This window comes from Octopus bimaculoides, chromosome 21, assembly GCF_046866305.1.
Source record: "Octopus bimaculoides isolate indiv1 chromosome 21, ASM4686630v1, whole genome shotgun sequence".
NCBI classification, from domain to species: domain Eukaryota; kingdom Metazoa; phylum Mollusca; class Cephalopoda; order Octopoda; family Octopodidae; genus Octopus; species Octopus bimaculoides.
Window position 1 is genome coordinate 25135448 of NC_142948.1, and position 15000 is coordinate 25150447.

Here is a 15000-nt window from a genome sequence, read left to right on the forward strand (position 1 = left end):
AAAACGTAGACAAGAAAACACACAAGCCACATAGAGAACATTTTCCTTCATCAGCTACCCCCGTTTTAACACCGGCGTTTCGAAGAGCTGGGTAGGACGCATCGTTAAAACGGCTCTTCCCATGGACCGCAAATTAAATTTGTATACACAAATTAAACCTTGCCATGGAGGAATGTAGTGGCGGACAAAAAACAAGACAGGAAAACAAGCAGAAAAGGCTATACGGCCAGACGGGAAAAATTATGTGTGTATGAACGCTGTGAGGCACGAACTTGAAAGTGGGGACGAAGTAAGTTCGCGTGTTTGCTCGGCGATAGCCAAGGAAGAAAACTCACACATATATAAATATATACATACACATATACAGGCGTATCGATTTATATACACATATGTATGTGTATATTGAATATACACACATAGATGTTATACAATGAGAGGTTCATTTTGTCATTAAAAAACACATGCACTGGTTATATTTCGCTTTACAATCAGGATAATCATCATCATTATTACTTAGTGAGAGAGCAACACATGCCATAAAAATGACACTAGGTTACAAATATACGAAGCCCAATAAACTCATCATGCCTACCCGTGTAATAAGCGTGCACCAGGCACAAATTATCACAACCATATGTGCGCGACATGGTGACCTCATATCAAGGTGAACGGCATATGACATTGCAGGTGGGGTTCAGTTAAAATTTCTTCAGGTCGAGTAGCCTATTCCGCTTAAAAGTTTCCTGAATAAGGGTTGTTTAAAGATTATGACCGAAATCCCTACGTTTCCAGAGTTGACTTATTCAAACTCCAAACAATCCCTCTCAACACATGGCTATGATGCTCCCCAACTACTTCTGCTCGTGATCAGAGATGCACATATCGTCAGCTCTTAAGTGACATGCTCAACTGGTTATATTCAAGCAACTGAGAAGGAAATCTGGTACAGAGTAGAATGTTTGCTGTAGCCCATCTTTTATACTAAGACAAAACAATGTACGTGATATCACTTGTGATCACTTAAGAGCAGATGCTATAAAAGCCCCTGCTTGGTATTGCATTAAGGCATTAGAAATTTCTGGCCTGGCAGTGCTACCGAGGAGCAATGCCTGTTCGAGATAAGCCCTTCAGGCACAGAAGCATTGTCAGCCGTGCGACGAAACCGTTCTGCATGCACTCGTGTAGTGTTCGAGTTTTTCAGACTTGTGGAGTTATGTCGAACAGCTGTTATCACGTGTGGGTCGAATCCGACTGTCAGCTGAATCCATCGTGAGGATCGTTCCACCCACCACCTTTAACAAGGGCGGGCAGGTGTCGTTCCTCTGTCTAGTGACTATAGCTAAAGAGGTTGTGTGGTGGACGAGGTTGAAAGGATTGAAGAAAGCGACCTTCCTCCTCGGTCAAGCCCTCATCGATTTTTCAAGTTTCCATTTGGAAAAGGAAGGTTGAAAAGCAAAGTGCTACCGCCCAGCGAATCTGTGAAAATAAGGATGACTGTAGCAAAACTGGTTAGAGTGACTGGCACTACGCTGAGTATGCGCCAGTAGATTCGAGAGCAACACTCTGGAGAGGTCCCATGATTTTGGTGGCCAGAGTAATCCTGGATTTGTGGGGTTCCTCGATTGGCTCTAATCGGAGTTTCTCCTGTATCAGGAAGACTTTCATCATTCATGTTATCAATTACTTTATACACAATGTGTACTTTTATTGCATTTCACTGTCTTTTCCATTTCTTTTCCCCCAACCTTTATGTAAATCCTCACACAAACTGTTGTCTGTCCTTGTGATGTCCCCCTCACCTATGACCCTGTGGCTAAAAAAATTATTATTATTATTATTATTATTATTATTATTATTATTATTAATATTATTTGTATTATTATGTGATGAAAACTCACAGCTTATTTTGCTGGGTATGATGGGAAGTGTCAGCTGTCCACAGCCAGCAGACTAAGGTGACACTCGTTTACTGGTCATGCTTCAAGAACCCCGAGAAGGATTCTTGCAGTTCCAAGCAATGCTGATTGTTGGTGTTCTACCTTCACACTTGCACCAATCTTTTTGAGCCACGTTGTTAGTTGAATGCTGATACTTCCAAGTGCACCAATCACTATTAGTATCACGTCTACTCTCCTCGGTGGCCACAACCTTCGTGTTTTCCACTTCAAATCATCATAGTTGATTATTTTTTCTTCTTCTTCTTCTTTCACATTGATCCTGTTGTCACTGAGACATGCTATATCGATTATGATATATGTTTTTCCTTTATTACTCACCACAACGATGTCCGGTTTCCGATGTCTGGTCAGGTGATCGCACTGAATCATTGCATCCCACAGGATCTTGCAATTCTCATTCTCGGTGACTCCTGGGGGTTTTGCTCTTTGTAGGCCGTCATTTCCACAGAGCTCCCAATGGATCATTCTTGCCACATTGTCATGTTGCCTTTTGTATTCGCGTTGTGCCAATTTCGGGCATTCGCTAACTATGTGACATACCATTTCACCCCTCTCACCACACATTCTGTATTGGTCGTTGTCGGTAGTGTTGTCTATTCTGCACTTCACATAATTGGTCCTTAACGCTTGTTCTTGAGCAGCGCATATGAATGCTTCTGTCTCTATCTTCAGGCCACTTCTCCTCGTCCATAGCCACCGGTCTTCTGCATCTGTCTTGGCGTTCACATCTCTTGCAAACTGACCGTAATGTTATTATTATTATTATTACTACTACTACTACTACTACTACTACTACTACTACTACTACTACTACTACTACTACTACTACTACTACTACTACTATTATTATTATTATTATTATTATCATTATTATTATTATTATTATTATTATTATTATTATTATTATTATTATTATTATTATTATTATTATCATTATTATTATTATTATTATTATTATTATTATTATTATTATTATTATTATTATTACTATTATTTTGGTTAATATAGAAAGGATTGAGGTAACTCCTGAGGAGGAATATTGCAACTGTAACTTACAACTAGGATGGCTAGTGTGTTGATACCTATTATCTTGTTTTTCGCATTGAGCTCTGTTTTCAATATTAATCTGACTCGTATATCGTATTCCTTTTTTATCTTCTCTTTCATTTGTGTTTGTTGTATCGTATCTGCTTCATTGGTTCCTAAGTATTCGTACCATTGGTTTTGGTCTAATTCTCTTATTTCATTTGCTTTATCTAGTGTGATGTTGCTACCATCAACTAGTTTTCATCTCTTTAGGGTTGCTTTGGTATAATTTTCTGAGCCAAATTTCATGTTTATTTCTTTGGTAAATTCATGTACTGAATTATTTGTAGCTGTTTATCATTTGTAGCGTACAGTTTTAGATCATCCATATATAAAAGATGGCTGATTGTTCTGCCATAACACTCGTATCCACATCCAGTTCTGTTTAACATGTCAAATAAAGGTGTCAGTGCCAGGCAGAAAAGGAGTGGAGAGAGCGTGTCTTCCTGGAAAATTTCGCTTCTAATGGGGAAGGCTTCGATTTTTATGAGTCTCTCTTTTGTCTGGAGCTGTAACACTGTCTGCTATTTATTCATGGAATGTTTTATATATTTTATGATTATTGGTGCTACCTTGTACTATCAAAAGCTTTTCGGCAATCGATCCAGGCCATACTTAGACCCTTCTTCTTTCTGCGCTTGTATTATTATTATCAATATTCAGTAGTTTTACTTTTATCACGTGTTTTCACTTCACTACCGAGCGCAGCTCTCTGTGCCTTTGGTATGCGCTGTGGTTTGTTGTGATGCTCTTATTTTTACTGTATTGAAAGTTTTTTTATGTGTGCGGTGCCTAGTAGTGCTATTTTCTGTATGTTATATATATTTGTTAGTCCTGGTGTTTTTGTTGTGTATTTGTCTGAATATTTTATTTTATACCCAATGTGCCCACTATGATAGGAATTGTTTCTGTTTTTAGACGCCACATTCGAGTTACCTCAATTTCCAGATCTTTGTATTTTGAAAGTTTCTCTGTTTCTTAAAAATTATTATTATAATTATCATTATTATTATTATTATTACTATTATTATTATTTGTTATATCACAATACTACACACTGGCTGTGTGAGCTACGAAATCCTCGTCGCCACTGTTATATCGCACGTTCGGATGACCTCTACTCAACTACTCGACGTCTAGAGTCCCCCCTCTATATCTACGTATTGGGCTAGCCTACTTCATCGTCTGGGGCGTCGACACAACATTATTATTATTATTATTATTATTATTATTATTATTATTATTATGGTCGCGAGCTAGCAGAATCGTTAGCACGTTGGACGAAATGCTTAGCGGTATTTCGTCCATCGCTACGTTCTGAGTTCTAATTCTACCGAAGTCGACTTCGCCTTTCATCCTTTGGGGGTCGATAAAATAAGTACCAGTTGAACACCGGGGTCGATGTAATCGACTCCCCCCCCCCCCAAAAAAAACTGCCGCCCTTGTGGCAAAATTTGAAGCCATTATCATTATTGTTGTTGTTGTTGTTGTGAGGGTGGCGAGATGTTAGAATCGTTACCGGGCCGGGCAGAATGGGGGTAACCTGGTTAGAGGCATCGACGCGTGGGCTATAGGTGCGATACGTTATTATTCAGGTGTTGCGGAATGGACAAAGGAAGAACTTGTCAACGGGGATAGAAAAACTAGGAAAGTAATGGCTATGCATGGATGCCTTCATACTAGAAGTAACACAGCAAGGCTTTACTTACCTGGGAAGAAAGGTGGAAGAGGACTGGTTGGAATAAAAGATAGTATAGTGAAGGAGATCAAGTCCTTTTATACTTATCTGAGGATTAGTGATGAAAGAATTTTGCCGGCTGCGCTGAGTGAGAAGGTGATCAGTGATAAAAATGCCACCCTCCAGGAGCGCAATATGAGGTTTAATAGGGAAAAGATCATTGGCTGGAAAGAGAAAGTTCTACAGAGAGAGTCTTTTTCAACAAGCGGATGAAACTGGTGAAGAATCCTGGGGGTGGTTAAGACATTGTTTTTTAAAGAAGGAGACGGAAAGACTGATTCTTGCTGCTCAAGAACAAGCTTTACGTAGTAACTCAAGCAAGTGTAGCATTGATATGGCATCAGCGCCATCTTCATGTAGAATATGTGGAAAATCATCAGAGGTTTCTACCAAGTCACAAGAATAAACATAAAGCTTTCATAAAATGCTTAACAATCTCGAATAATTAACAGTGTTTTTACAAAGCATATAGTCGGTTAGTAAGGCAACCAATGGTTTCTAGAAAAAGAGCACTTCACAATTGTTTAAGCATACTTACATTGTTGGTATACGTCTCCATTTTGGATGAGAATATTTATACACTAATGCAATATTTGGCACTTGTTCTCACTTTTCGATATTAGTGCACACACACACACACACGCACACATACATATGTGTGTGTGTAGAAAGAGAGAAAGAGAGAGAGAGATTGATTCATTGATTCAAGGTTATAAATCTTGAATCTTTTCCTTGCTCTCTTTCTCTCTTTTTCCCTTTCTCTCTTTCACTCTTTTTCCCTTTCTCTCTTTCTCTCTTTTTCCCTTTCTCTCTTTTTCCCTTTCTCTCTCCTTCGCGCGTGCGCTTACTGGTCATACGGGTATTTGAAACGTGAAAAACAAACACATAGCCCAATAAACAAGCAAACAAATAAACAAATACATCTATTTTTAGTGTCCGAGTTTAATCCGGGTTTATAATAGATATTAATCACCTATTTATAGAATTTTCAACAGCGTGAAGCTAGCTTCATACGGATTAATAAGGATTAACACAGCTTCTTTCTCCGCTGCGCTTCTATATGAGAGTGCGCTTGATTGTGTGTGAGTGTGTGTGTGTGTGTGTGTGTGTGTGTGTGTGTGTGTGTGTGTGTGTGTGTGTGTGTGTGGATGTGAATATGAGTGTGCCTATATTTACATGCGGGTACAGTTAGTAGTAATACACACACATACATATGCATCCATCTATATATATATATGTGTGTGTATGTGTCTCTCTGCGTGTAAATATATGTATGTATATACATACATATATGTATGTACAAATATTCATATACATACATGCACATATACACACATTTGGATTTCGTTGTTCTCACATGCACATACATAATATATATGTGTGTGTGTCTGTGCGTGTGTGTGTGTGTGTATGTGTGTGTGTGTGCATGTGTGTGTGTGTTTGTGTATGAGAGAGAGAGAGAGTCTATGTATGAAGGTGTGCCACATTGTTATCTAGATTCAATTATCGATACCTATACTATTACTTTTAAAATAGCGATCGATCTTTACTATTGATCTACTTCCGAGGAGCCATATTGCAATGACACGATAGATTCGTTTGAGCGTCGAGCAAAACGTGTCGTAGTGTTTGTTCCAGCTTCTGTTCAAATCCCGCCGAGTTCAACCTCACCTTTCATCACTGCCCACCACTGGTGTCAATAAAATAAAATACCAGTCAAAGTATCATTGACATTGACTTACCTTCCTCCTCAAAATCGTTGGCCCTGCGCATGAAACAGAAATTATTATTATTATTATTATTATTATTATTATTATTAGATGGTATTTCTCCCGTCTTTATGCTCTGAGTCCAAATCTGTCGAGGCCGACTTTGCCTTGAATCCTTTCGAGGTCAAGAAGTTAAGTACCAGTGAAGTACTGAGGTCGATGTAATCGACTCACCCACTTCGACTCACCCTCTTCGACTCACCCTCTTCGACTTACCCACTATGGGCCTTGTGCTTATTGCAGAAAAGGTTATTATTATTATTATTATTATTATTATTATTATCATTATTATTATTACTATTATTATTAAGACTGGCGCAGTCGTTAGCCCGCCAGGAAAAATGCTGAGTAAGATTTCTTCCGTCTTTATGTTTTGAGTTCAAATAACGTAGAGGTCGGCTTTGTCTTTCATCCTCTCGGGGTCGATAAAATAACCACCAGTCAAGCACTAGGGTCCATCTAATCGACTTACCCACTTCCTCGAAATTGCTTGCTTTGTGCCAAAATTTGAAACAATTATCATTGTTGTTCTTGTTATTGTCTATTGTGATGCATGTGCCTGGTGTACCCTTATCAGACGGGTAGTCATGATGGGTATAATGGGCTTCGTATATTTTACCCCCAGTGTCACTTTGATGGCATGCACTGCTCTCTCACTCATTAATAATAATAATAATAATAATAATAATAATAATAACAACAATAATGATTTTAAATTGGGGCACAAGGCCAGCAATTTCGGGGAGGAGATATGTCGATTACATGACCTCAGTGTGCAGCCGGTATTTTGCCGACCTTGAAAACATGAAAAACGAAGTCGACCTTGGCAGAATTTGAACTCAGAACGTAGAATCAGAAGAAATGTCGCTAAGCATCTTGCCCGGAGTGCTAACGATTCTGCCAGCTCGGCGTCGATTATACCGGAATTTGAACTCAGAACGTAAAGCTGGGAAAAATACAGCTGGGTATTTTTCCGGTGCGGTAACAAGGAAAAATAATAATAATTACAGAACATCCTATTTCAATTTCATTTTTTTTTTCTAGCTGGGGAATTTTAGAATAATTTTTCTTTTTCTTTTCCTTCTTTTATTCGTTTATTTTTCTATAATAACTGGGTTTCCATTCCATGGCCATCTGACATTGGTGTTATAATTATATACTGACGGAAGTAGTGGTGGTGGTGGTGGTGGTGGTTCTGAGGTAGATATAGATATAGAAGTGGTGGGGAGGCTGAGAGCTTGCTTCTGACTGGGGAAAGTACGCAACAGACTGCAACGAATCTATGAGATTGAGCGGTTCGTTAAACGGATCATCATCGATCGTTAATTATCGCTAATCTCCTATGACGTCAGAAGATTAACCTAATAGATAAATAGACGTGGATAGACAGCACCTTAGTGGGTTTTTTCCCTTTCTGCACTAGCAGGAAGAATGACAATGGAAATAGTTTGTGGGGGTGGAGGAGGTGATGATGGTGGCGGTGGTGGTGTTGGTAGTGGTGGTGGTGGTGGTGTTTGTGTTGGTATTGGTAGTGAGGGTGGCAGTAGTTCTGGTAGTGGTGATAGTAATAGTGTTAGTGATTATAATGATGGCGGTGCGGATGATAATGACGATATTCATAGGGGCAATCGTGGTGATGGTATTGGTGGTAGTGGTAATGATAGTAGTGATGGTGGTGGTGGTGGTGGTGGTAGTGGTGGTAGTGCTGGTGGTGGTTATAGTGGCGCAGTGGCGGTGGTGATGGTGGTAGTAGCGACGATTGTTGTGACTGAGTGTTTATGAGCTTTTAACAAGAAAATACGAGACCACGTAGGAGGAACATTCTAGAAATGCTTCGAATAAAAGATAAGTTAAATCGATCAATCAATCAACCAATCAATCAATAAATATTTGTTTTAGTTATAGGATACGATTCGGGAATCATTTTAGAGTCAACTCCGTGGAAAGGACTTTAAGTAAACCCTTCCGTTTGAAGAACCGAGGTAAAACTTTGGGTCAGTGCTTACAATATCCTCACGGTAGAGTAGCTACAGTATGTGGCTCCCGGAACAGCCTTTGTGTTTTCTGCCCACCCCGAGCTGTCATAGCATATATAGGCTTACACAACACGCCCAAAAATGCCGCCTTATAAAAGCATCGCCCGGGGAGGCCGGTCCCCATTGCGGCCCTACGTACCCTATTGCATCTCCCGTCTTCCCTTTCTAGATTTATGGGGAAGCTGAAAAAACGAAGGAAAATATGGATGAATGTTAGATATTCTCTCTGAGTGTAATAGAACAAGATGGCTTGATCAGTCTAATGCCTCTAATAGCATTGGTCATTTTGCAAATTGGTAAGATGGTGAATTCGCAAAGTCATTTGAGCGTTGGAAATACCCACGTTGAGGGTTTTAAATCTTTGAACTGCAGCTATGCTAGGTCACTGTCGTGAAGACTGTAACACAACAAATCGGTCGCCGTACGTATTTTTAGGTTTCGTACTTATTCTATCAGTCTCTGGTGCTATACCGCTATGCTACGGGGACGTAAACAAACCAACACCAGTTGTGAAGCAATGGTGGTAGTGAAGGACAAACAGACAGACGCATATATACACATACACGACGGTATTCTTCCAGTTTTCGTCGACTAAATTCATTCCAATGCTTTGGCCAGCCTGGGTTTATAATAGAAGACACTTACCCAAGGTGCCACTTAGTAATATTTAAATTTACTTCACTTCTGATCTATGACATCTTATGTGTTAAAAAAAATTGCTTTACGTAACGAAGAACAAAAAACGGAAAACTTAATCCATTTAACGTAAGAGTAGCTGTAATGGGATGGATTTCGTATGACTCTAATTGCGGAAAACGCCAAAGATTGGCGACTTCATGGTTCTGTATTTACGGCTTGCTAATAGGCAGAAACATTGTTACTTTCATCTGTGAACCCACAACAATGTGACTGTCCGCTTTTGTTTTCTTCCAAGCTTATGGTCAAAGGAAATCGCAGCCCTTAAAGTGTACTTGCAGGCTGAAAGGGTTATGAGCTAAGTGTAATGCGATTGCGTTTATTTTAATATTTAATGCCTTGTTTGTTAGTTGTGTTTATATATAGAGAATTTACTTTAGGTGTTTCGTGGCATAACATGCACTTACCCACCATACACACGCACTTACCCACCATACACACGCACACACACACACACACACACACACACACACACACACACACACACACACACACACACACATACACACAGAGTTAAGTAGGAAGAGCTGGCTATGTTGGTCATATAACGTAACATACGAATGTTTGATGTAAAATGTTGGGTGGCGGATGTTTGTGGTTTATTTTAAAAGCTAATTAAATGTTAATTGTCAATATTTATTAGCGATATATCAGATTAAGGCGGCATTACTATAAATAGTGATGGGATAAATTAAGAAAGCAAAAATAAATGATTAATCTAAGATATCGCCTTCGGAGAATAATCTCCAAGGAACAATCCGTTAATAAGTTCTTATATATATATATATATATATATATATATACCACTCGAGAAATACGCTTACAAGATCTCAAAAAAACACTGTTACAACGCCAATATCCCTCCACACTCATAGATCTTGGAATAAAACGTGCCAAGGAACTTGACAAAAACACACTAAAAACCAACCAACATAATAACACACCCAACCCCAAAATACTTCCATACATCTCCACCCATAACCCCAATAACATCGAAGCATTCACCACAATTAAACAAAACCTCCCCTTACTCACCACAGACCCGAAAATGAACAATATCATTAATACACACAAAGTCCTTAAATGCAAAAGGCAACACAAATCTTTGAAAACATTATTAACCAATTCCAAACTACATACACCACTTCCACCCCCATCAGTTAAAAAATGTGCACGCCTTAATTGTGGCACCTGCCCTTACCTACTTGAAGGCTCTGAATTTACCTTCAAACGAGGAACAAAGTTTAAAATTAAAACCAATTTCTCTTGTTCCTCGAGTAACCTCATTTATGTCCTTACTTGCGCAGGTTGCCAAAACTTCTATATCGGACAGACGAGCCTCCCATTACGTAGAAGAGTAGCTGTCCATAAGGAACAAATAAACCTCCCTCAATACCGCCAAATTCCACTCAGTGGCCACATAGACTCTTGCGCCAGAAACAAAAACCCTAAATTCATTATATTCCCTTTCTATCAATGTAAAGACAGAATCTCCACACAAGAAAGAATCAACAAGGAGAATCTTTTCATAGAGAAATTCCAACCATTTCTTAACACACACACCCCTCAGTGACCTTATTTCTCTATGAACAGACACAAACTTCCTGTTTTGAAAAAAAGAGTTCATAACTCTAACTAAAAACACTTGTCTCCCCTTACACACACTTCCTGTTTTGACACCACATTTCCTGCTTAACACAAACTTTTAACCCTTTTTTTAAACCTAACAAAACTCTCAACTCTCATGCATCCTTATTTTTCCTACCAATTTATACATGAACTACTATTGAACTACAAAAGCTCAAACACAATATAATGTATGGGTATATTTATTTTTTTTATATATTATTGTTTTATATATTATTTTCTTCATTTTGTACTTTTTTGTACTTCTTTGTAAAAAAACATTTTCATTCTCCTTCTTGATAATTTGCTTCATCGCAATGAAAACCGGTTAGAAAAAATCTTCATTAAATTATGCTCCCAGTTCAGCATTCTGGCTTTTTTACATTTTCCTATATATATATATATATATATATATATATATATATATACGCGCGCGCGCATTTTTGTTTTTACATGTTTCAATCATTTGACTGCGGCCATGCTGGAATACCGCCTTGAAGGGTTTTAGTCGAAGAAATCGAACCCAGGAGTTATTGTTTGTAAGCTTAGTACTTATCCTATCCGTCTCTTTTGTCGAACTGCTACGTTACGGGAACGTAAACACACCAAAATCGGTTGTCAAGCGAGGGTGGGGACAAACACAGACAAGTGCTACAAGACTTCTGATGAAGGTACAAGACTTGTACCTTCATTAGAAGTCTTGCACCTTGAAGGCTCAAAACTTTTCATACACCCCTGGTATATACGCAAATATATATATATATATATATATATATATATATATATATATATATATATATATATATATATATATATGTATATATATATATATATATATATATATATATATATATATATATATATATATATATATATATATATATATATATATATATATATGTGTACGACAGGCGTCTTTCAGTTTCCGTCTACCAAATCCAATCACAAGGCTTTGGTCGACCCGAGGTTATTGTAGAAGACACATTCCCAAGGTGGCACGCTGTGGAACTGAACCGAAAAGCATGTGGTTGGGAAGAAAGCTTCTTGCCGCACAGCTATGCCTGCGCCTAAAAACTGTATCAGGTTCTACTGAAACTTGAACTCAGATTGCTGGATTCAGAGTCCAGAGTGCTGACCATTACATCATGGAACCCTTATTTAAGAATTATTAAAACACATATCAAGATTCATTAAACAGAAGGCATTTTCGTCCTAAATTCCCAGAATACAATGATACAAGAGGTTCTTTAGAAAAGATAGTGGTGACCCACTACCTGTTCCGCGTTTCTGTTCGTCACTATTCCCAGCAGCTTTTCGCTGTTGACGCCACCAAAAGAGAAAAAAATATCATTGTTAAAGGCGTGAAATTCTTATGAATTTTTGGACAATAACTGACGAGAAATGAACATATCCATGTCTTGCGTGTAATTTTTTTGTTTGCTTCTTTGCTAGGCTTCTATTTAATTTTTGAAACTGTGTATTTATGTTTCTTTATTATTTTCGTAATATTTATAAGCGCAACATTCCGCCGAGATCGACTTTGCCTTTCATCCTTTCGGGGTCGATAGATTAAGTACCAGTTACGTACTAATCGACTGGCCCCCTCCCTAGAAATTTCAGGCCTTGCGCCTAGAGTAGAAAAGAAATTTTATAGGCGCAAGAAGACAGCAAGCTTGCACAATCGTTAACACGCCGAACAAAATGCTGAGCAGCATTTCGTCCGTCTTTATATTCTGAGTTCAAATGCCGCTGAGGTTGACTTTACCCTTTTATCCTTTCGAGGTCAATAAAGTAAATACCATTTGAGCTCTGGGGTCGATGTGATCGATTTAACCCATTCTCCGAAATTGCAGGCCATATGCCAAAATTTAAAACCAATAGTTATAGGCACACGTGTGTGGTAAGAAGCTTGTTTCCCAACCACATGGTTCCGGGTTCAGTCCCATTGCTTGGCACCATGGGCGAGTGCCCTCTACTACAGCTTCGGGACGACCAAAGCCTTGTGAGTGGAAAACTGAAAGCAGCCCATCGTATATATATATATATATATATATATATATATATATATATATGTGTGTGTGTGTGTGTGTGTGTGTGTGTGTGTGTGTGTGTGTGAGTGTATGTGTTATATATATATATGTGTGTGTGTGTGTGTGTGTGTGTGTGTGTGTGTGTGTGTGTGTGTGTGTCTTTGTGTCTGTGATTGATCCCGCTACCGTCACTTGACAACCGGTGTTGGTATGTTAACGTTCCCGTAACTTAGCGGTTCGGCAAAAATGACCGATAGAATAAGCACCATGTTTGAATGAATGAAAGTGCTGGGACTGATTCATTCAACTAAAAATTTTTTTCCGGGCGGTGCTCCATCATGGCCGCAGTCTAATTAATGAAACAAGATAAAGAATGTAATTAGGAAGCGGTTATAGGAAAATTATTGTTGGATTTAATTGGAGATGTCTGTTCCAAAGTCACGAGGACAATCTGATATATATTTATAAATATCGAACTATCTGGGAAACCAGCAGAAAGACAAGATGCAATGAATAAATAAAGAATATAGATACCTTGGATCGAATTTATAGGTACCAGATCCGAGAAAAGATGCTGCAAAACAAAAAGACAATAAAAATTACTGTTGAGTTAATATCTCAATGAAGTTTTTTTTAAAAATCTAAACGGATTATTATTATTATCATTATTATGATGGAGGCGGCGAGCTGACAGAATCGTTAGCACGACGGGCAAAATACTTAGAGGTGAGGTGAGAATTCTGTTTATTTATATATATTTTTGGGACAATACTGTGCTGATGAACGAAATCTAGATTCATTCTAGTAATCGCGAAATCGGTCGATACACAGTTAAGTTTATTTAAAAGAAAGTTGGTCGTCTTCTGTTGGTTGTTTTTCCTCGCATTAGGTACTAAATGTGGTTATTTTGAGAAGTCCACTGTGTGGCGTTATTATTTTTCTGTAATAATGCCCTTTATATAAATATAAACGAATAATTATATTCTTGGGAATAAAAATTTGCCTTATGAATTTTTTTACACACTGGCTTCTTGATAAAATTCCTGTAAAAGAGTTTTATCCCTTTTTGAATTTATATATATATATATATATATATATATATATATATATATATATATATATATATATATATATATATAGATAGATAGATAGATAGATTGGGGTGGGGGTAAGATTTCTTCACCTCTTAGTCGGAGCTTATTAACAACCGAACAGACTGCAGCTGTCTTCGACCCTTTCTCACCCTCGACTCAGTGAAATGTCCAAGACGTGAGAAAGAGGATTGCTCCATCACTCAATTGGAGCACATTTACAGCTGAGTTGACTGAGCCAACGTGAAATGAAGTGTCTTTCATCATGCGGTCCTTTCGGCCTTTTCGGCTCCTTCGGCCCCTGCGGGACATTCAGTGGGTGGCAGAAGGAGGAAACGGGAGGGTTGCGCTATTAATTGGCTGGCACTCATTTGCAGTCGAGCAAACTGAGCGAACATGAAATTGAGTGCTTTTAGTCTTGCGGTTCGATAATATTATTCGAGATTTTGTTTATGAAACAAACAAATTTTTACTTCTTGGCCTTTCATGTCCCAGTTCCACACTCCAAGTCCGGCATGAACCGAGAAAAATAATGGTAAGCATGTTTAGAATCTATATTTAATATAACATGCTGCTAATATCTATCTTCGAGACTTGCCTCTTACAAACCGGAAGTGTTAGTCGCAGAAAACATTCCAGGCGGAAATATTTCCAGTAGGTAATAATGCTACTGCCGCCGCTGCTGTTACGACCACTGCTGCTGCTGCGGCTTCTGATGCTCCTACTATGTATGGCCGAGTATTCTCTTGGAGGCTGAAATTTTTCAGGTCTACTGTTTTTTTTTATTTCGTGTTTTTCTTTTGTTTTCATTCATTCACTCATTCCTTCTTTTTTCTTTCATTCATTCATTCTTTCTTTGTACCTTTCATTCATTCATTCATTCATTCATTCATTTATTCTTTCTTTCTTTCTTAGTATTCTTTGTTCTCTTTTCCTTTACTTTCTTTTTCTCATTCTTTCATTCTCTCTG

General features: G+C 38.3%; 1 long non-coding RNA gene across 1 annotated transcript in view; it reads right to left on the reverse strand.

Annotated features, from left to right (window-relative positions):
* LOC149131520 (uncharacterized) overlaps positions 1-15000 on the reverse strand; it is a 229035-nt gene that overhangs the window by 21184 nt on the left and 192851 nt on the right. Inside the window, exon 3 of the long non-coding RNA XR_016237777.1 lies at positions 13474-13513. This is a non-coding gene — a long non-coding RNA (uncharacterized LOC149131520). The remainder of the gene's footprint in view (positions 1-13473; positions 13514-15000) is intronic.